Source organism: Acipenser ruthenus, chromosome 3, assembly GCF_902713425.1.
Source record: "Acipenser ruthenus chromosome 3, fAciRut3.2 maternal haplotype, whole genome shotgun sequence".
In the NCBI taxonomy this organism is placed as follows: Eukaryota; Metazoa; Chordata; class Actinopteri; order Acipenseriformes; family Acipenseridae; genus Acipenser; species Acipenser ruthenus.
The window spans coordinates 93615727-93638706 of NC_081191.1; the positions used below are offsets into that span (position 1 = coordinate 93615727).

Genomic DNA, 22980 nt, shown 5'->3' on the forward strand with positions numbered 1-22980 from the left:
TTGGACCACAGCCCTGATTTGCAATGTACTGCAGTGAGCACCACTGGTATAAAACGCCCCTTTAGCTTACATTATCTTCTTTAGTATTACTGTAGGGATTCTAGAATCCCCATTGCTGCGCTTGCTGCAATGATAAGAGACACACAGTCTGATAGATGTCATGAAGGCTGCCTGATCTCCCTGATTAAACAACTTTAACCACTAGGGTTCCTCCAAAGCAACCCACTTTCATTTCCACAGCCATGCGGAATCCCAGCTTGACTCCCACGACGTCACAGTGCATGATCCATGGGCAGCCAATCACACTCAACTCTGTCATTCCGAATCCTAAGTGCCATTTACTCTTTATTAAAATCCAGTTCCTTTTAATTATTCAACAAGCTCCCTGTCATCTGTCCCCAGGGTTGCCTCATTCTGCTTCAATGTAGCTCATTGCGCCTGTCCAGATGCTGTATTACCCTGATGCTGTTTTTTAATAGAAAGAGGCTAGCATGTCATTTACTTTCACTGTCCCTCACCAGCCTGGTCTTTGGTGTTATAGCTCACACTGTCCCATTAATCCCGCCCACAATCGACTTCACGTTTCCATTCCAATATAATATGTTGGTGTCTGCTTATTACACCCCATCCGAAGTGTAGCCTTCCGGGGAATACGTGTATACTGTATACCGTGTATACACACACACACACACACACACACACACACACACACACACACACACACCATATGAGGCACTTAACCTCCAAGTATTTAATGCAGCAAAACAGGACAAATTGCACATTCAAGGTTGATCTGGCATTAATGTTGCTGATTGTTGCATACATTCATGCAAACTTCTAATATGTTCTGGCAATACTAACATTATGCAAAGCATATATGGAACTATTAGGAAATAAAGGAGGGTGGACGTCACAAGGCAATTTATACAAAGGAAGTGAACCCTTTCATTAACGGTGCAGTTAGACTAGAGGACTTAGCTGTTACTTAGCTGCTCATTAAATGGGAAGAAGAAAAGATTCCGCATCGGGGGATAGCAGCATGACACTAAGCACCCAGATACTACCCCGACTGCAACTGCAAACAGGGAATTGAGGGACACTGCATCAGATACATTTAAGATATGGCAAATATCCCACAAGACAACTACTGGGGTCTGATATGGGGAAAACATTGCACAGGATTGTAATAAAAGTGAGTCAATACACACTCAAACAAAAGAAGGCAGGAAATGATCAATAGACCAAAATAGTAAGCCAGGAGAGCACAGAATTAGGGATGTAAAAAACGGTCTCATATCCCGTCCAGCCGTACCTCTTTGAGAGTTGAAATTCCAGTACGGATCCGTGCTCAGTATTGGGGTTTCTGCAAATATCAGTGTTAACTTGTTCAGTGGACAAGTTTAAAAAACACATAAATAATACAAAATGTTATGTAAGTGCACTTTCTAATGCATGTTCCAACCATCTATATTTTAAAAACACAGAAAGCAGTAAAAAAGCTGCTGGACCAGTTTGTGCGTATAATGATGTGGAAACTGGACAGGTCAACGACCATTGTGTGGACCTGACTTCCTTAAGGTGTACCAGAGTTCCATAGATTTGGATCAGAACACTCAGTGTGTCTGGTCCCATTTGCATCCCTAACCAGAACATAACAAGGCTGTGTCCGCTTTAGGAGGATTGAAAAACTGAGCGTAACATGTGTCTATTTTCTTACTGTTGATCTATTCATCTACCGTACTCTGCAGCCCAACGATATCTACAGTACAAAGAGACAAATAGCCTCCCAACTGCATTTTTAAACTACCATAAAAAACATTGTATAAGTTGATTTTCATGTTCTGGGGGCCCTAAAAAGGGGTGAGCGACGAACACACCGAAGCAACGTATTCTTTACTATGCCTACCTATGTACAATGAAAAGACCGTTTACAGCCTTAGTATGCCAGTCAAAATATCAGCGCCTCAGATCAAAATATTCTTCCAATTGGCTTTTGAAACACTCCATGCGGAAGTTAATTTTTAATTATTTTTCATTGATTGGTACTCGATTGTAAATGTGCAGGAAGACAGTATTTCTTGTTTTGAAATCAACAGGTTAATGAATGGATTTAATGAATACCTGCCGGTAAATACTTCTTAAAGACAATTCCGAGTACGAGTACCGAGCTCCTGCACACCCCTAGATGTTACGGTAATAAAAAATACTGGGATTAATTTGCTGGCTTTCCTTTACAGCCAGCATCAGTGCTGTCTGTATAGGTTGCTTTATAATTGAACTATTCATATCAGAATGACGTTTAAAAACATGAAAGAAGAAAAAAAACCTGATGACTTATCTGCATTCCAAACTAATGGCTTACTCTCCTTTGCAGAAAATAAATCTGAATAAACTGTCAAAACAGAAAGAATAAACAGCATCACTCTTGCCTGCCATTCAGCAGCATGGAATCTACAGCAGCATCCATTGATAACAGTGTGCTAGCAAGGGACACGGCTCTGCCACCTTCCTGCATCTTACATCACATTCCAAGGAATGTGTTCTGACTCCAAGCAGCAGTTTGTTTGAATCAGGTGGCATGGACAGGGCCAGTCTTTAGCGGGTCTCGGTAAGAGCCTGATAATCTTACCTTCTCTGCTCCTGGTGTTGGTGTCACTGCAAGCTTTGGTTCTGGTGCCATTTTTACAGCTTCAGCAAAGCAAACCCCCGTTTCAGCTACAAGCCCTAAAACACAGATCACTGTAGCCTGTCAATCAACTATGACTGTAGGTATTATTAAAACTACTGATGGTTCCACAACGTTGCACATTAACAGCACCTCTTGGTTTAGTGATGCTGGTATTAAACATGCTCCTCAGAACTAGAGCGGACTATACTTTAACTAAACAGACTACCATCATATACGAGTTTCTGCCCTCGGGTACCTAGAGACACACAGAGGCCCAGAGTGGGATGGACCAGGATGACTCTTACCCAGTAGAGTTTTGAAAACATTTCGGGTGTTAAATCTCTCTTTAATAGTAGAACCTCTATCCTCAAGAGTTTCAGCTGTGTCATGCTTTCATAAACATACAAGCATTAGTTCCACTTGTACATTATAGTGTACTGTAAACCCACAGTTGCATTTTTATAGAATCGTACCCAATAACAGGGGTCACCACTGAATGTAAATAGCCATGTGTTTTGTAAATCATAGTCTATTCTATATTGCAAAACAGGTATAACACATAACTCTATAAACACATGTGTGCCCCTATACACCAGAAACAGATAAAGTGGCTTGCACCAATGAGCAGAAATACACCACTAGCTGCAAAAGAGGCTTGCAAGCATCTTGCAAAGCTAGGTGAGAAAAGCTGTGTAATGCTTTGATTGGTTAACATCAACAGCCATACAGAAAGGGAGTGTGTCAAGCTGACATTGCAAATTGACCAATAGGATTTATATATTTTTTATTACGATTACAAGCATTTTGGGGTTTTTTTAGTGCTTCTGAGGCGGGTCTGAGAATCAAAGAAGATTTGACAACTACAAAAATGTTCACAGTAAATACGCTTTGAGTGGCAGTATTTAAGGTGAGCATTATCGGACAGTCTGCGTTCATTTGAAAGGGACCATAACAGAAGCAGATTTGAATGGAAAAAAAAGAGTTTAAGACATTGTGGCAAAGTGGCTTGCAGTGTACAGGTGCAGGATTGATGCGGTGAGTAAAGAAAAGGCAGACAACAAGAAACCAAGTGCAACGATGGTTTATTTATAATCCCGCTCTGGCGACCGCAAATAAAAAAATTCCAGGCAAAACCCAGCAATGGGTATTGCACTGTTATCAAAAACGGGTTTACAGTCCCAAATAATAAGCACAGTCAATTAGAAAAAGAACACAATACAAAACACAGTCACCAGTCCTTAGCGCATGTGTGGCAAAGTGCCCCCCCTGTGTGTGTTATATGTTACGTGTTGTGTGTAAATGTTGGTGTATAGGCATTGGTACACGGGATATAAGCGGTCTGTGTTTCACGTGTGTGTAAATTGTGTATTTGTATTTAGGCACGGGGATGGCACATCACATCACGTGCAAGTAAAAAGTAATATGCGAGCACGGGGAATTGCACTTTAATTAATTCACGTGCAGTTGTACCGAGATTCCAATTGAATGATTGACTAGCAATCGAATCTCGGTACAACTGCATAAAAGCTGCATGTTTTCACTCACTGGGGGTTGGTGTTCGGTGAGTGGAGAACGAGTGTGGAGAAGGAGAGTTAAAATAAGAACGGAAGAACGTAAATATAAAGTAAATAGTGTTTTCACTCACCGTGTTTGTTCGTCCCTGTTTGTTAGTGTCTGTCCGTTTTGTCTACCTGTTTATTTTGGGCGTGAAGTGCCGTGTCCCGTGTTTTGTGCTGTTTTCAACCCTTTTATTTGTTAATAAACGCTGAGTGCAGCCATTGCACTCAGCTCATCATCAACCACTGTCTTTGTTTTGAATTCCTGTCTGGTCTGACGCCACCCACTCTGGCCGTCTTTGTGACACGTGGTGTCAGAAGTGGGATAACAGCGCCTCCAGGGCTCAGGCCAGAGCGGGAACCGCAGTTTTTTTTTGTGGAAAAGTAAATAAAAAAAAAAAAAAAAAAAAAAAAAAATGGAAGGCTGGAACTGGAGAGACGGCTGCAGTGAGCTGGAGGATCTCCTCGGCAGGTTGGAGGACCAAGGTTGGTGCCTTGCCTGCGGGGTGTGTGGGCACACGGTGGCTGTCTGCCCCTTCCAGGAAGAGGAGGAGGAACCAGCCCAAAGGAGGAAGGTGAGCAGAAGGAGGCAGAGAGGGGGAAAAATGAGGAGGAAGCAGAGGGAGCCAAGGTGGTGCACCATGTGCATTGCATATGGGCATGAGGACGAGGACTGCCCAGAGCAGGAGCCAGGGGAGGAGGAGCCCGAACGTCCTGCGCCTGAGTGGGAGGAGCCCGAACGTCCTGCGCCTGAGTGGGAGGAGCCCGAACGTCCTGCGCCTGAGTGGGAGGAGCCCGAACGTCCTGCGCCTGAGTGGGAGGAGCCCGAACGTCCTGCGCCTAAGTGGGAGGAGCCCGAACGTCCACAGCCCGAGTGGGAGGAGCCCGAACGTCCACAGCCCGAGTGGGAGGAGCCCGAACGTCCACAGCCCAAGAGGGAGGAGTCGGTGCGTCCACGTCCCAAGAGGGAGGAGTCGGTGCGTCCACGTCCCAAGAGGGAGGAGTCGGTGCGTCCACGGCCCAAAAGGGAGGAGTCGGTGCGTCCACGGCCCAAAAGGGAGGAGTCGGTGCGTCCACGGCCCGAGAGGGAGGAGTCGGTGCGTCCACGGCCCGAGAGGGAGGAGTCGGTGCGTCCTGTGTCCGGAGGGGAGGAGCTGAAGGCCCAAACCCCTATTTTTTTTTGGGAGGGACGAGGGCGTGAAGCTCAGGCTCCACAGCAGCCGCTGTTTTTGCTGCTGAAGGGAGCCCAGCGGAGACGCCCGCCACCAGCTCTATCCCCGCTGTCGGAGGAGCCGGCAGCGCCACCAGCCCTACCCCCGCTGTCGGAGGAGCCGGCAGCGCCTCCACCACCACCCGAGGGAGAGGAGCAGGAGCTGCCTCTGCCTCCACCACCACCCGAGGGAGAGGAGCAGGAGCTGCCTCTGCCTCCACCACCACCCGAGGGAGAGGAGCAGGAGCTGCCTCTGCCTCCACCACCCGAGGGAGAGGAGCAGGAGCTGCCTCTGCCTCCACCACCCGAGGGAGAGGAGCAGGAGCTGCCTCTGCCTCCACCACCTGAGGGAGAGGAGCAGCAGCTGCCTCTGCCTCCACCGCCACCACCACCGCAAGGAGCAGAGGAGCAGGAGCTGCCTCTGCCTCCACCATCTCCAGGAGCAGAGGAGCAGGAGCTGCCTCTGCCTCCGCCACCACCACTGCAAGGAGCAGAGGAGCAGGAGCTGCCTCTGCCTCCACCACCGCCAGGAGCAGAGGAGCTGGAGCTGCCTCTGCCTCCACCACCGCCAGGAGCAGAGGAGCTGGAGCTGCCTCTGCCTCCACCACCACCACCGCAAGGAGCAGAGGAGCAGGAGCTGCCGCTGCCTCCGCCACCACCACCGCAAGGAGCAGAGGAGCAGGAGCTGCCTCTGCCTCCACCATCTCCAGGAGCAGAGGAGCAGGAGCTGCCTCTGCCTCCGCCACCACCACTGCAAGGAGCAGAGGAGCAGGAGCTGCCTCTGCCTCCGCCACCACCACCGCAAGGAGCAGAGGAGCTGGAGCTGCCTCTGCCTCCACCACCGCCAGGAGCAGAGGAGCTGGAGCTGCCTCTGCCTCCACCACCGCCAGGAGCAGAGGAGCTGGAGCTGCCTCTGCCTCCACCACCGCCAGGAGCAGAGGAGCTGGAGCTGCCTCTGCTGCCCGTACCTCCGCAGGGAGTACGGTGGCCGGAGCCCCAGAAAGGGGAGCTGCCGGCCACGAAGAAGGGGGAGGAGGTCTGGAGACCACTTTCCCCAGCAGCAGTTTCGCTGCAGGAGTTCTTGTGGCCGGAGCCCCACAGGAGGGAGCTGCCGGCTATGAAGAAGGGGGAGGTCGGGGGACCACCTGCCCCCGCAGCTTTTTCGCTGCAGGACGGGACCAGCATGCTGTCAGCCGTGCCACTACCGGCAGGGGAGCTGACAGCATTTCCAGCCATGGGCCCACTGAAGCCTCCCTTCCCAGCCCGAGACTTTTGCCTGGACTGCTGGGTATTTAAGGGGGGAGGTGGCCGTTGAGGCCATGTGTGCGTTGCACAAGGGGGGGTATATGTGGCAAAGTGCCCCCCCTGTGTGTGTTATATGTTACGTGTTGTGTGTAAATGTTGGTGTATAGGCATTGGTACACGGGATATAAGCGGTCTGTGTTTCACGTGTGTGTAAATTGTGTATTTGTATTTAGGCACGGGGATGGCACATCACATCACGTGCAAGTAAAAAGTAATATGCGAGCACGGGGAATTGCACTTTAATTAATTCACGTGCAGTTGTACCGAGATTCCAATTGAATGATTGACTAGCAATCGAATCTCGGTACAACTGCATAAAAGCTGCATGTTTTCACTCACTGGGGGTTGGTGTTCGGTGAGTGGAGAACGAGTGTGGAGAAGGAGAGTTAAAATAAGAACGGAAGAACGTAAATATAAAGTAAATAGTGTTTTCACTCACCGTGTTTGTTCGTCCCTGTTTGTTAGTGTCTGTCCGTTTTGTCTACCTGTTTATTTTGGGCGTGAAGTGCCGTGTCCCGTGTTTTGTGCTGTTTTCAACCCTTTTATTTGTTAATAAACGCTGAGTGCAGCCATTGCACTCAGCTCATCATCAACCACTGTCTTTGTTTTGAATTCCTGTCTGGTCTGACGCCACCCACTCTGGCCGTCTTTGTGACAGCATGTTATAGTGCTCTTGGTGCAGGTACAATTGAAACCAATTTGTACCGTCACACATGACCCCTTGGTAAACGATTGCAGCCGTTCCTCCTATCCGTGGCTGCCACATCATTTCCCTTCCCGGTCGATGAGTTAGTGCACCGAAGCTCCGCCCCCTTTCTAGATAACCGACTTCCTTTTAACCCTGGGAATGAAGTGTCAGGCCAAACAGTCCAGGGTACTTTGTTCCCATTACTTTTCGACCACAGAGTAGTTGCGCTCCCGGGGAAGCATAATTTTACTGATATACAATATCGGGTGTTCTACTCCGTCAACCTTTTGGGAGAAGACCGCACCCAAACCCACATCCAACGCATCAGTGTGGAGGATGAATCTCTTGGTGAAATTAGGTGTGATGAGAGTGAGGGCCTGGCAGAGTCTTCGCTTAATAGTATTAAATGCCCCAACACTCTACTGACCACTTATTAAATTTGGTGCACTCTTTTTGGTGAGGTCAACTAAAGGGTTAACCACTGTGGCATACTCGGAGATAAATAACCAACTAATCCCAGTAGCGACCTCACCTGATTCTTAGTTTTGGGGATTGCCACATCTACCAAAGCCTGAATTTTGGTGACAATGGGTTTCACCCTTCCATTCCCCATAAAAAATCCCAAATATTGAGTCTCAGTTTTGGCAAATGCGCATTTTCCCAAGTTAGCCCAGCTACTCTTAGAGACTGAAGGACGGCTGCAATCCTAGCCAAATGCTCTCGCCAGATGGAGCTGTAAATAACCACGTCATCAATATACACTGCTGCATATTCATGATGTGGGCGTACAACCTGGACCATCAGTCTCTGAAAGGCAGCGGGCACACCATGTAGCCCAAACGGCATGGTTTTTAAATTAAACAGCCCTTCAGGAGTTGAAAATTCGATATTCTCTCTGGAACTGCGGGTTAAGGGGATCTGCCAGTATCCCTTTGTCAGGTCCAGAGTAGAGATAAACTTCGCCTTTCCCAGTCTATCTAGAAGCTCGTCGACCTGAGGCATGGGGTACGCATCGAACTTGGCAATAGCGTTTACCTTACGGAAATCAATGCAGAAGCGGTTGGTGCCATCCTTTTTGGCCACTATCACAATTGGACTGCACCACTCGCCCCTGGACGGCTCAATCACACCAAGTTCGAGCATCGCCCATAACTCTTTGCGAACGCCACTTCGTTGACTTTCTGAATAAATTTCACGTTCATTACGGTGATCGGGCTGTCTAATTTCATAATTTACCATTGCCCAAATCACTTCATATGGCCCCTGCCATTTAACACATAATTTCGATTCTGAGGAGGGAAGCAGCAGCATTACCTTGTCTCCCGGTCGAAAGGTTCTAATTAGTGCATTTTTATTGTAATGCTGCTGTTGCCGGTGCTGAGCCAATTTGAGGTTGTCCTGAGCCAAACGACCGACCAAATCCATGCAATCTCTTAGTAGGAGCACATGCTGCACTACATTTTTGGAACGAGCCTTTGTGCGCCTCCCACCCCTCTCTCAGCAGATCGAGGATGCCGCAAGGCTGTCGGCCATACAAGAGCTCAAAGGGGGAGAATCCTGTCTAACTCTACAGCACCTCTCTCACTGTAAAAAGGAGGTAGGGAAGAAGGGATGCCCAGTGTTTTTGCTCTTGATTTACAAAACATCTCAGCATCTGCTTTAAGGTCTGATTAAAACATTCCACCAAACCATCTGTCTGTGGATGATAAAGATGTCCTGATGGGATGTATTTTTAACATTTTATAGACTTGTACATATTAGACAAAAGGTTGGTTCCATGATCAGTCAGAATCTCCTTGGGGATCCCTACTCTAGCCGTAATCTGCACTAATTCTGTGGTTATCGCAGAGGCACTAGTGGATCTCAACGGAACTGCTTCCTGGTATCGAGTTGCATAATCTACCACCATTAATGTATGCATATACCCAGAGTCAGAAGGTAGCAAAGGGCCCACTATGTCCATTGCAATGCATTCAAAGGGGGTGGAAATAAGGGGCAGTGGGACCAAAGGGGCGGGGCGCACCAGACCCGGCGCTACTCGCTGGCAGTCTGGGCATGTGGCTACATATTTCGACACTATGTCCGCGCTTGATTGCCACATGTCTGCTATATTGAGAGGGGCAGGAGTAGCATCTGTCCTAGATGGCTGAGTAACCACACTGCGTTCCGACCCTCTTTGACTGGTGTTTGTTACTCTTGTCGCAGTCTCCCACCAAACCCCAGCCTTGTCTCATTAATGCTCCCTCCCATTTTCTTATCCATCTCTCTATTTGTTTTTCTAGGATGAAAAAGGGGGGAAAACATTTCGGTTTGAAAGGGAAAAACTTCACCAATTATTTCCCTTTCTTTTCTGCCACGATTACGTATGCGGTCAAGACTGCCATTAATTTCACCAAATCTTTATAGTTTGGCCAGTCTCGGCCCAGAATAACTGGGTGTGGTAGCCTAAACGCCACCCCCACTACTAGAAGACGTTTTATCGGTCCTACCGATAAATATGCTTTTATGGTGGGGTATGTCATCGTGTCTCCATGGATACAGGAGATAGCCACCTGACCTTGTGGCTTCCATGACACAATGCCTAGAAGAGCAGTCCTAATTAAGGTCTGTTCACACCCTGTGCCCACTAATGCGTGGGTGTTTACATTACCTAAAACCACATTAACAATACAAGGCCCCTCCCGACCATTTTCCCTTCGCTTATGTATTTCAGTTGCCCAATTATATGCCGCCACGTCACACTGTTAAGAAGCTTGCACTTACAGGTAGACATGCTATTCTGTTAAGAAGCTTGCATTTACAGGTAAAGACGTGCTATTACGTTAAATCCAAGCTCCAAAACCATTTTTCATCTATAATGAAAACCTACAAATCTGAATTGAAAGAACCCAGGAGGATAATGTGTAGCCAGGTACACACTGGAGACTAAAATAGCAGCTTGTTTCTAAGGCAATGTGCTGTTTACATAGATACATTATGACTGCATTGACCTTTAATTCGAGTCAAATATCTTTTCTCCTCAATAAATGTCGAGTCACACTGAATCTGCTTGACATTTTGAGCTGGGTTAATCCAACATGATGGGTTATCATTTTCCTATTTTTTTACTCATTGTTACTAAACACTAATTATCATTGGTGTGACTTGAATCTAATTTAATTACATGTTACGGTTTTGGGTAGAATACTGACAGCCTTCTATAAAAATAAATCACCGTTTACATTATCTAATAAAGGATGTGATCTTAGAAAAAAATCGGAGACGATTACCTGAATTGAAATCAATTCTGCTCTGCAAAAAATCCAATACAATGAAGTTTGTTTCATGCAATCTTTTTGTATCTGATTGGTGATTGACCAATTGATCTTCATCAGCCTATACCCAGGTTTAGCCACAACTGGACTTTTTAGAGCAATTTACAGTAGCAAGCAGTACAACTCCCTTAAAAGATTACTGCAGAAGGGCTGGATTGCAGCAGCTTGTTATTTTTAAGGGTAGTCCCAGATAGGTATTGCAAACTAGTGGTGTAAAATGCTCTAATACGTTCTAGCTGTGGCACAATCCATCAGGATGCAAGAGGTTAACAATGAAAGGAAGGGAGCCTTTAGACTGCTGCACCCGGACACCTGCTGGTAACGTGAAAGCAATGGCTTTATTGGAGCACTAACTACATTAAAAATAATGTTTAAAAACACAAAAGCAACACTATATATAATGTCCATTTCCCTGGCAGTTCATTTCTTAGTTTAGTTTATACCAAAACAGGCACACCACTGGAACAACGACCGTCATGGGATTCCTCCTCTTCTTCATAAGACTATTGATTTCTTTAAAAGAGACTCTTGCACATTCCTCTAAGTCATAAAGGAATGCAACTATACAATGGATTGACTTTTCCGTGCAGAAGCAAGGAAAGTCATGTTGTTTAAATGCTTGTGAGGATATGTGACGTCTAAACATGTGTACAGCAAGTAATAGTTGATATAGTTTCTGCTGTCTTGCTCGTATCTTGATTATCACCTATGAGTGTATGTGTAACTCTTCAGAGCAACTCTAATATATAGTATACAATACAGTTTCAGGCGATCAAGACAAACAGCCCAGGATCATATACAATTGTAAGGGAATTGAATTGAATTTATTTGGTATAAGTCCACATATAATATCAATAAAAATAAATAAATAAATAAATAACACTCTTTAATCTTACAGATAAAAACAGTTCATACATAAAATAAATGAATAGTATGTTGACCCAATACCCAGGATACCCCAAATTGACTTATTTCCATTGGGGTCCTGTTCAGAATGAAAAGAGACAGCATAGTATTATGATCAATTGAAACATATAACAAGAATGTATCATCATAGGCATTCAGAAAGACAATGTTACTCAATCTGAAGTCTCCTATTAGCTAAAAAAATCTTTACAGCCTTCTTAAAAACATTAAGACTCATTAAGATTCTTAATGTGACTTTGAAGCGAATTCCATATCTGTAAACCCGTAAAATAAAAAGTATTCATGGTTGAACTGGTTACCTTTGGAACTGAAAAATTATGAACACTATTTCTAGTAAAGTAACTATGTTGATCTACTACTCTCTTAATTATTATGTAAATAATCGATTGATTGTGAATTTTGTATACATGATTTAATTTTAGTTGATTAACTCTATCACTAACATTGAGAAGTCCAATACTGTTTAATTATTTCTGTCCAATATGTGATCTGAAGTCCATGTCTTTTATAAAGCAAATTACTTTATTTTGTGTCACTTTGAATCTTATTCTTCAGTTTTTGGGTAAGACCTGGGTACCAAGAGTACACGAGTAGTCAAAATGGCATTGAATCAAAGCTTGACAGACCGTCTTTTTCATTTTCCCATTAAAAAATCTCGCTTGCCGATATAGAAATTTTAGCTGAGAGTTACTTCTCTTTATAATGTGATGTGCCATATAATCTTAGTGGATACCATCCCTTCTTTGTGTAAGGGAGCCCAACACAACAGAACATACAGTATTTTGACACAACAATTGAGTTGAATTATCGTATGTTCACTTAGATTCTGCACTTAACATGACATCCTTATTGAGTTCAGTCAAGTCAAATATTGACTCGGTCATTGAAACGATGCCTGTATCATTTTATGTCCAGTCGAATGTTGATGGGATAAAGTTATTGATGGACAATTTTAAATCAGAGCCGACGCATTTCAGCATTCACTGCCCGTCAAATATTTGGAAGCAGAGTCTTTTCTGATAGCCAGTGACAGAAGGAAAACTTACAATGTTCTTTAAGGAAGCTGGCTTTAAAAGCAAAAATCCCCTCCTCCCCCCGACACTTGACCAGCTACTCTGTGTTGAAATCGACAGAGGAGATAAATAATGACAAGCAATTAAAACTGAGTACTGATAGTAAAGGAAAATACCATTTTCAACACGCACTGAATACAAAAAAAAAATAATAATACCAGACAAATATAATGCTGTTTGTCTGTCAGGCTAGGATAAAAGACTGATAGTATTATCTTTATTAGTTTTAGAAAAATAAGAGACAAGTGAAATAACCAATTCATGTTCTCTGTGTCCCAGCTCAGAATATGTTTATGAAAAATAAGAGACTGAAATAATCGATTAATGTTCCCTGTGTCCCAGCTCAGAATATGTTTTAGAGGTTTTGTCACTCATAAGCTCAGCACTTCAACAAAGTACATTGTTATTATTTAAAACAAAATCACAAGATAACATTTAAGAACAGCAAAAATGACGGCACTCCTACATACAGTACTTGGACTTACTGGGAGTCCAGTATTTGAAGTCATTCTATGCTACCAAACTTACCTGACTTTGTCCAAGCCTTTTGTTTTAAATAAATCTAATGTCTGCTCTGTAACCTTCTTATCACTTCCAGTGAACACCTCTGCACTCAAAAAAGCAGCTCTGACAAACCCCAGGGTCGATTTCAAGTGGGACTCTAGATCAAACCGATTTCAAGTGGGACTCTAGATCAAACCGATTTAATTTGAAGAACTACAGTGCTCCTCCCATATACTACAGTATCAGAGCTTTATTTAATTTACTGGTTATGTATCTTTCTTTTTTTCTGTATGTTTAAGGATATTGTTCACAGCCAAGCTGAACGGGGCGAGGCAGCGAGGGTAGACGTGGTGTTCAGTCTCTGCAGCCCAGGCTGAACAGGGCGAGGCAGCGAGGGTAGACGTGGTGTTCAGTCTCTGCAGCACAGACTAAACAGGGTGAGGCAGCGAGGGTAGAGACGTGGTGTTCAGTCTCTGCAGCCCCAGCTGAACGGGGCGAGGCAGCGAGGGTAGACGTGGTGTTCAGTCTCTGCAGCACAGACTCAACAGGGTGAGGCAGCGAGGGTAGAGACATGGTGTTCAGTCTCTGCAGCCCAGGCTGAACGGGGTGAGGCAGCGAGGGTTAGACGTGGTGTTCAGTCTCTGCAGCCCCAGCTGAACGGGGCGAGGCAGCGAGGGTAGAGACGTGGTGTTCAGTCTCTGCAGCCCCGGCTGAACGGGGCGAGGCAGCGAGGGTAGAGACGTGGTGTTCAGTCTCTGCAGCACAGACTCAACAGGGTGAGGCAGCGAGGGTAGACGTGGTGTTCAGTCTCTGCAGCCCCGGCTGAACGGGGCGAGGCAGCGAGGGTAGAGACGTGGTGTTCAGTCTCTGCAGCCCCGGCTGAACGGGGCGAGGCAGCGAGGGTAGAGATGTGGTGTTCAGTCTCTGCAGCACAGACTCAACAGGGTGAGGCAGCGAGGGTTAGACGTGGTGTTCAGTCTCTGCAGCCCCGGCTGAACGGGGTGTGGCAGCGAGGGTAGAGACGTGGTGTTCAGTCTCCTCAGCCCAGGCTGAACGTGGCGAGGCAGCGAGGGTAGAGACGTGGTGTTCAGTCTCTGCAGCCCAGGCTGAACGGGGCGAGGCAGCGAGGGTAGACGTGGTGTTCAGTCTCTGCAGCCCCGGCTGAACGGGGCGAGGCAGCGAGGGTAGACGTGGTGTTCAGTCTCTGCAGCACAGACTCAACAGGGTGAGGCAGCGAGGGTAGAGACATGGTGTTCAGTCTCTGCAGCCCAGGCTGAATGGGGCGAGGCAGCGAGGGTGGACGTGGTGTTCAGTCTCTGCAGCCCAGGCTGAACGGGGCGAGGCAGCGAGGGTAGACGTGGTGTTCGGTCTCTGCAGCACAGACTCAACAGGGTGAGGCAGCGAGGGTAGAGACATGGTGTTCAGTCTCTGCAGCCCAGGCTGAACGGGGCGAGGCAGCGAGGGTGGACGTGGTGTTCAGTCTCTGCAGCCTAGGCTGAACTGGTTTACACAAGTTCCTCTTTTATTATTTATTTATTCATTAATTTTGTTAGAGCTCTGGTTCTTGTGTATATAGATTGGTACATTTGTTGCATAAATTATAAAAACAATTGATCACAAAATTATAAAATCTTAGAAGTGCAAGTTTTAAACACAAGTGCTGCATCTCAGTGTTTTAGGGACTGCCACACAGTTTTAAACACAAGTGCCGTATCTCAGTGTTTGAGGGACCGCCACAGTTTTGTGTAGTTTGTGTAGATTGTTAATTTGGCAAGCAATGGGGTTAAAAACCCATCCCTGGAACAGCATGCACACTCGGGGCTTTTCTCATGTTCTGTAATTCTTCAGTTTTTTGGTCAGTCAGTGTTTATAGTTGCTTCTGTTGCTTGTTTGTCATGGAAGGTTGGTCTCTAGCCTCATGTCGCTCCCATTTATAATGCTGGATGCTGCTGTACCTTTCCTCAGTTTACAATGCCACTAACTCACTATAAGGTAATAATAAAGCCAGCACTACTAGGTTGTAAAATTGCTGGAAATAAGAGTTTGGAAAATTCCATAGTTTAAAACTGTATTTTCTGGACTGTACAAAATGCCATTAAAATAATAAAAATAAAAAAATTGAACAATTTCATTTGTACAGCTGACCCTGTCTCTTATCACAATAAGACCTTTAGCTAGCCGCCTGGAGGGGCGGTCTATCTAGCCAAGGATTCCCAGAGGTTTCATTTCCCCTACTAACTTGGTTAGGGTTTTTTTGTTTTTCCTCTCCTGAGTGCTAACGGATCACACTGACACCAAAGCAAGCAAGCATAGGTGGGCCGAATGGCCTTTTCTCATTCTTGAATTTATCTTCCTATGTTCTCGTAACCACGTTGGATGGGCAGGAGGAAGGGAAGTGAAGCCGATGCAAGCAAGCCAACCCTGATCCTGATTGAAGTTTTTAACGTGATTTTTTTTAGGAGTGGACACATCAAAACTTCAGTACTTACCGTGCATGGCCCTGTACGCACATCCCAGAAAGGCTGAATTAGCAGTGTCAATTGTGTACACCAGGGCACTGAATACGCCTGCCAGGACCTACACAACAATGAGAACTTGATTAGACATGAGTTTGGAAGAGAATGCTGCAGTCTGGAGAGGAAATAGACCCCATTGGGGCTGGTTAGGGTTAGCCAGCCTAGCTAACAGTATCCTACTCTGCTGTTTCACATTGATGCTGGAGACACCAGCTTGAGGCTTCTAAAGCTGAGGGAATGTGAAGCCCCTTTTTCAGAAACAGTGGCTTGAAACCTGGTTCCAGGAGACTGGGCGACATAGTTTGAGGCAACTTTGTTGCATCAAACCCCTAGTCTCCCCTGGTGTGCCATGCAGCGGCCTGAAACCTAGTCTCCAGAAACCAATTCCAAGCCACAAAGTGGCTTCATGTTCCATCAGCTTATTACAGCAAGAAGGAGAATACACCTAGATGACTAAAGTTTGGATAAAACGGTTAAAGACTTAAGAAAGGAAATGGACAGGAGTACGAATGCTACTTTACAACAGGCAACCCAATAGTGCAGGTCAAGACCTGCAGTGAGAGTGCTGGGACAAGATGTGGCACTCCAGGTGTGTACCTGCGGCTGGGCCAAGGGGACAATGGTTAGGGGTCTGAAGAATCAACAAGGGAGAAAGAGATGCTAGAAGGAGAAGGGGCAGGGGTCTTACATTGATCTGTACTTCTTACAAAGCCGTTCAAGTCAGACGAGTGAAATCCAGAGATACGATGTACACCACAGTTCACAGGATATCAGCACCTCTGTTATAGACAAGAACTGAACGAATGAGGCTGAAGCCAAGGTGTGTGTATGCACTAGGAGTGTTGATATAAGCCATACACAGGCACTGGCAGTATATACCTATATACCTGTTATATACCGTTGTTTTTGTTCACAAACAAGTTTTAAAAATACAGCTTGATTAGTTTCCTTTTCATTGTGATTTCAAAAGGTTGATGAAACAGAATACCATTAAGTGGCTGAGGTAAGTGTGTGATTGTGATGCCACCGTTTTGAACGGACTTTGAAGTTGAATGGAATCCCGAGAGTGTGTGTCAGGCATGATTCATTTTTTTTAAAACATCAACGTCAACCAGACTAATGTTGACAATAAAGCATGGTAAAAACTCAATATTGTGTGTGTGATGTCATGAATTGGGTTTTCTCTGTGATGTGTCGTTGTTTAAAGCGGGTGAAGAGTGCAGTCCAATTTGCCGAAGGATTCCCAGCATTCTATAATACTTTGGATATTATATCCACATATCAGAATTGCTTGGGCTACAACCAAGCTCGTTAACTTGTACAGATACAGACGTGCTCAAATTTGTTGGTACCCCTCCACAAAAAACAAAGAATGCACAATTTTCTCTGAAATAACTTGAAACTGACAAAAGTAATTGGCATCCACCATTGTTTATTCCATATTTAATAGAAATCAGACTTTGCTTTTGATTTTTTATTCAACATAATATTGTAAATAAGAAAACAAATGAAAATGGCATGGACAAAAATGATGGGACCGCTAACCTAATATTTTGTTGTACAACCTTTAGAGGCAATCACTGCAATCAAACGTTTTCTGTAGCTCTCAATGAGACTTCTGCACCTGTTAACAGGTAGTTTGGCCCACTCTTCCTGAGCAAACTGCTCCAGCTGTCTCAGGTTTGATGGGTGCCTTCTCCAGACTGCAAGTTTCAGCTCTTTCCATAGATGTTCGATAGGATTCAGATCAGGACTCATAGAAGGCCACTTCAGAATAGTCCAATGTTTTGTTCTTATCCATTCTTGGGTGCTTTTAGCTGTGTGTTTTGGGTCATTTTCCTGTTGGAGGACCCATGACCTGCGACTGAGACAGAGCTTTCTGACACTGGGCAGTATGTTTCGCTCCAGAATCCCTTGATAGTCTTGAGATTTCATTGTGCCCTGCACAGATTCAAGGCACCCTGTGCCAGGCGCAGCAAAGCAGCCCCAAAACATAACCGAGCCTCCTCCATGTTTCACTGTAGGTATGGTGTTCTTTTCTTTGAAAGCTTCATTTTTTCGTCTGTGAACATAGAGCTGATGTGACTTGCCAAAAAGCTCCAGTTTTGACTCATCTGTCCAAAGGACATCATCCCAGAAGGATTGTGGCTTGTCAATATGCATTTTAGCAAATTCCAGTCTGGCTTTTTTATGTTTTTCTGTCAAAAGTGGAGTCCTCCTGGGTCTTCTTCCATGGAGCCCACTTTCGCTCAAAAAGTGACGGATGGTGCGATCAGAAACTGACGTACCTTCACCTTGGAGTTCAGCTTGTATCTCTTTGGCAGTTATCCTTGGTTCTTTTTCTACCATTCGCACTATCCTTCTGTTCAATCTGGGGTCGATTTTCCTCTTGCGGCCGCACCCAGGGAGGTTGGCTACAGTTCCATGGACCTTAAACTTCTTAATAATATTTGCAACTGTTGTCACAGGAACATCAAGCTGCTTGGAGATGGTCTTGTAGCCTTTACCTTTACCATGCTTGTCTATTATTTTCTTTCTGATCTCCTCAGACAACTCTCTCCTTTGCTTTCTCTGGTCCATGTTCAGTGTGGTGCACACAATGATACCAAACAGCACAGTGACTACTTTTCTCCATTTAAATAGGCTGAATGACTGATTACAAGATTGGAGACATGTGTGATACTAATTAAAGAAACTAATTAGTTTGAAATATCACTATAATCCAATTATTTATTATCTTTTCTAAGGGGTACCAACAAATGTGTCCAGGCCATTTTAGAATATCTTTGTAGAATAAGCAATAATTCATCTCTTTTCACAGCTTCTTTGCTTTATTCTATGACATACCAAAGGCATGCAAGTATACATGATAAAATAGCTTTTCATTTCATCACTTTTGAGGATGAATAAAGCATTATTTCAATGAGCTGTAAGGGTACCAACAAATTTGAGCATGTCTGTATGTGAGTGCATACGCTCTGTGAAAGGGATCGTACCTGCAGGATGCCCTTGTTTGAAGATGCTCCACCAGTTGCCAGGACTCGAGTTTCTTGTACTGAAATAAAAAGCAAAAAAAGTATCAAATACTGCATCTATAGAAAAACAAAAAAGGGAGCTTGTTTGTTTCATACTCCCATTAGATCCCCAAAACAGAATATACAATTGATATTGTATACTGTTTCCCTTAGTCTGAAGAATAAGCAACCTATTAGTACAAAATCATTCCCACACTGTAGTAACAATTAAATATATGAGCTTATTGTCATCAAAATGAGGTGCCATGAACATGTTAAAAACAAATTCAAAAGTTTCATGACATTTAAAGATGAATTTTAGGATTATATTTGAATTATGTACCAAACACAAAGGCTGAGTGCTTATAGAATTTCATGCAGAATATAACTTTTCATGTACTTTTAAAAGCTAGAATTCTGTCAATAGAATTATTTTTTTTCACAAAATAAATTGCTAATAGAAATCAACTATTGACCTTTAAATAAAAAGAAATGTTCTGAGTAAACAGGCCAAGGTTGAATTGAACCAGTGTCGGCGGAGGTCTGTTCCAGACATATTTAGCAATAAAGGGCTTCATTCAAAGCAACAGTCTCGATCTACTTCATGGCTTTTAGAACAAAAAACTACAAAACAAACTAATTTCAGGGCACTTACCAGCTCTGAATAGCAATCTTGAACTTCAGTATGGTTTGCAACATAAAAGACTCATTACATTGCATTTAATGACATTATTATACTGTTTACAGTGGTCTCCCTCTGCAGTAGATGGGGCGAGCGGTACAGTTCACAGCCTACCTCTGTAAAGCACTTTGTGATGGTGGTCCACTATGAAAGGCGCTATATAAAATATATAAAAAAAAAAAAAATGCATCGCAAGTTCCTGGTCCGGTACATTGTATTTAATAACGTTATTATACTGTTTACAGTGGTCCTCCTGTGCAGTATATGGGGTGAGTGGTACCGGAAATGCATTGTGAGGTCCTGGTCTGGTACATTTTGTGAACAATTCCCTGAAGAACAGTGGTACATTTCTCTTTAGAAATACAAATAAATAAATACATTGGCAACATATGGTGTCATTTCAAATTTTATCATTTTTTTCTTTATTAGTGTAAGACTTTTGGGAGACTTCGTGTGGGTTTAAACACTCGAGACCTTTCCAGGTATCGTCTTGAACAAGGTGACTAATCAGGGTGCAGCAATACAGATATTAAACATCAACTCACTGACTGTTCGGTCATTGCATAAACATGAGCATAGACAACAAGCCCCTGGCTTTCTTACTGAGGACAGAACTGTGTTACTACTAAAACACTCCCTCCAGGAACCACTAAACTCGACTGACCAGCAGTGCAGTAGATGGGTTTCCAAGTTTCCATGGTTCGCAGTTTCTTTTATCTGTATTTTTTAACCGGTTAATCAAGGCCTGCAGGGGTTTTGCTGTTCTTCAGGGTAAGAAACAAATGTGACACAAAAAAAAAAAAATTCTGCTCCTCTGCCTGGCTTATCTATTGGGTTTAAAATGCTGGGTATTCGTGTAACAGAATGGGTCTCTGTGGCAGAATGAGGGTACTGGCCTGTGTATATATGTGTTTTGTAGTGGTGGTGGGTAATTAAAGGGTTAATTCACCAGCACTTTAAAAACATGTGAGAATGTGGTGGAGGGTTTAATTGATTAAGTGGGTGTAAATTGCTGCACAGGTGTGTATATAAGGGAGCACTGAGAGCATAGGTTTAGTTGGTGTTAGGATTCTGGAGAGGGTAGATCTCTGATCCTGTGTGTGCGAGATCTGGTTTTGTTTAAACTGTTTGTTTTATTTAATAAATACGTGCCGTAGCGCTTTTCCCTGCACATCCTGACTCTGAGTCTCCTTACCCCGGTCAGCCTGTCACAGTCTCCAATCTGAATTGGTAGGTTATATATCATAACCCTGGTTCCTTGAACTAGAAATGTTATCCATTACCCACTGGGATATACAGTACCTCTGTGTAGCCTAATGGAATAACATTTTGTACTTGAAAGGGAACTAACAAATGTTTTAAATCTAAAAATAGAATGTATTAGCTGCAATTAGCACCAGTAATAACCGTATTATTTTCTAGTATTTGATATTGCAGTTTGGAATACGCAGATAGTTTGAAGACAGCTCTACAGATGAAAATGTGACTCTGTGTCATGGTACTTAATGATGTTGTGTGTTGCAGTTTAAACTCACTGCAGTGGTCCTGCTGCAACAAGACCATGAGACCAACAGCTGATAAACTGCACAAGGAGACAGCATTCTGACTACAGCATTGCATTGCAAACATATGCATATCCATTTGTATCAATTTGTCTCTATTGGGGAGGAGAAATCAGCATTGACCGAAGTTGATTGCGGTGTTCCACAAGGTTCTATTCTGGGTCCATTGCTATTTTCATATATGTTACCATTGGGTGATATTGTTAGGAAACATGGTGTGAACCCAGCTGCATTTGTCTTTAAAGTCTGGTGATACTTCTGTTGGGGAGTTATTTGCTGCTTGCCTTGCTGATATCAAGTGCTGGATGTCTCAAAACCTCCTAATGTTGAATTCAGATAAAACAGAGGTTATGTTTGTAGGCTCCCATAACCAACTAAAAATGTAAGATTGCATGAGTTTGACCCTAGCAGTCTTTTATCAAATCCTAAAACTGAAATAAAAAATGTGGGGGTTCTCTTTGATTCTGATTTATCATTTGAGTCTCATATTAGGGAAGTTTCTAAAGTATCCTTCTATCACTTGAGAAACAAAGCCAAACTGAGACCTATTATCTCCTTATCTGACACCAAGAGACTAACACATGCCTTTGTTTCTTCCAGAATTCATTACTGTAATGCACTCCTCTCTGGCATTCCAAAACGTGCAGTGTCCCGCCTACAGCTTGTTCAGAATATAAGACTAGCAGCACAGGAAGCTGGACAGCAACGTTAAGAATAAGAAAATGTATTTTAAAGCATTAAACAAACGCTCAAGAGATTACAACTCTAATGCACTGACAGGTTTACATCTCTGCTGTGAACCCGGATGGAGAGTAGTCTAGTTCACCTACCTTATTTTGATGGTGGAAACTAGAATCATAAGGTGTTAGATATTCATTTTCACCACTGTACACCTCACATCCTCACTGAGACACATTATGTATGGCTTGTGTAATGTTATTCTGTAGGTAAAAACAAGACCAGTCACTGAGGATGCAGAACAGCAAGAGCCCATCATGTTCTTGTTATTAAGAATTAAATCGGACACGCTTCTAACTGATTGGTTTAGACAGTGTCAGAACAGGAAACAAGTGAAAACAGGTCCCTTTCCCAAGTTAATTTCCCTCTTTACCAGACCTAGCAAGACCTTCTTCAGCAGAGCGGGCCGTTAGCTGTACAGACAGGGCAGGGGGGTTGTGTTTTAATTATCATTTGAATTTGCCTATTTTGAGAGGAGTGTCAGCTCAAAGCCAGATAGAGTTGCTTTGTGATGCTGAACATTCATTGAAGCGACTGTTACTGGAGACCAACTCTGAAACCTGTATCATAACAGATGATCTTGCACCTTTACATGAGTGGCAGATGATGGAAACAGAGGCAAAATAAGTGAAAAGGGGGTGCTGTTGTCATGGCAACCCCTCCATAAAAGTATATTAGCAAACGTTATTAATACACTTTAAAAACAACGCCACTATCAGTTACGTGTCCGTAAAGAGACAAAATAAGTCAAAATGCATTCAAATTAGGTTTGGGTTTTTCAATACAATATTACAGATAGAAGTGAGGGGGTCCATTAAAAAGCATGGCTATTTCCTTTCTTTAAGGAGTGCCGCTGGTAAAATCTACACCAAAAAAGTCTCAAAAATGTTTGAGACTTGACATGTTTGCACTTTTTCTTCCTTTAGTAAAATACAGTACTATCTATTGAGCACCCACACTGACATGAAACCTTACCTAATGAATTGAAAGTATCGGAACTGCTTGAAGATCACGGTTTACTGTGGCTTTACCAGGGGAATCCATGCTGTTTGCTTAACAGTGAATTGGGAAGGAGAAGCCCATCCTGTGGTCCGCAGCATTGACAGCTGCCATGAAGGGGTGATAAACACTAGGATGAGTGTAGATGAAGTGTATCGCAAGGGTCTGCTCCATTGAAAAGGATATTCTGGGAATCATTTCATTCAGTGACCACCCACCCCCCC

At 44.0% G+C, this 22980-nt stretch overlaps 1 pseudogene; it reads right to left on the bottom strand.

The window, feature by feature from the left end:
* Positions 1-1060: 1060 nt before the first annotated feature.
* Positions 1061-22980, bottom strand: part of LOC117394575 (xylulose kinase-like) — a 45080-nt pseudogene continuing 23160 nt past the window's right edge.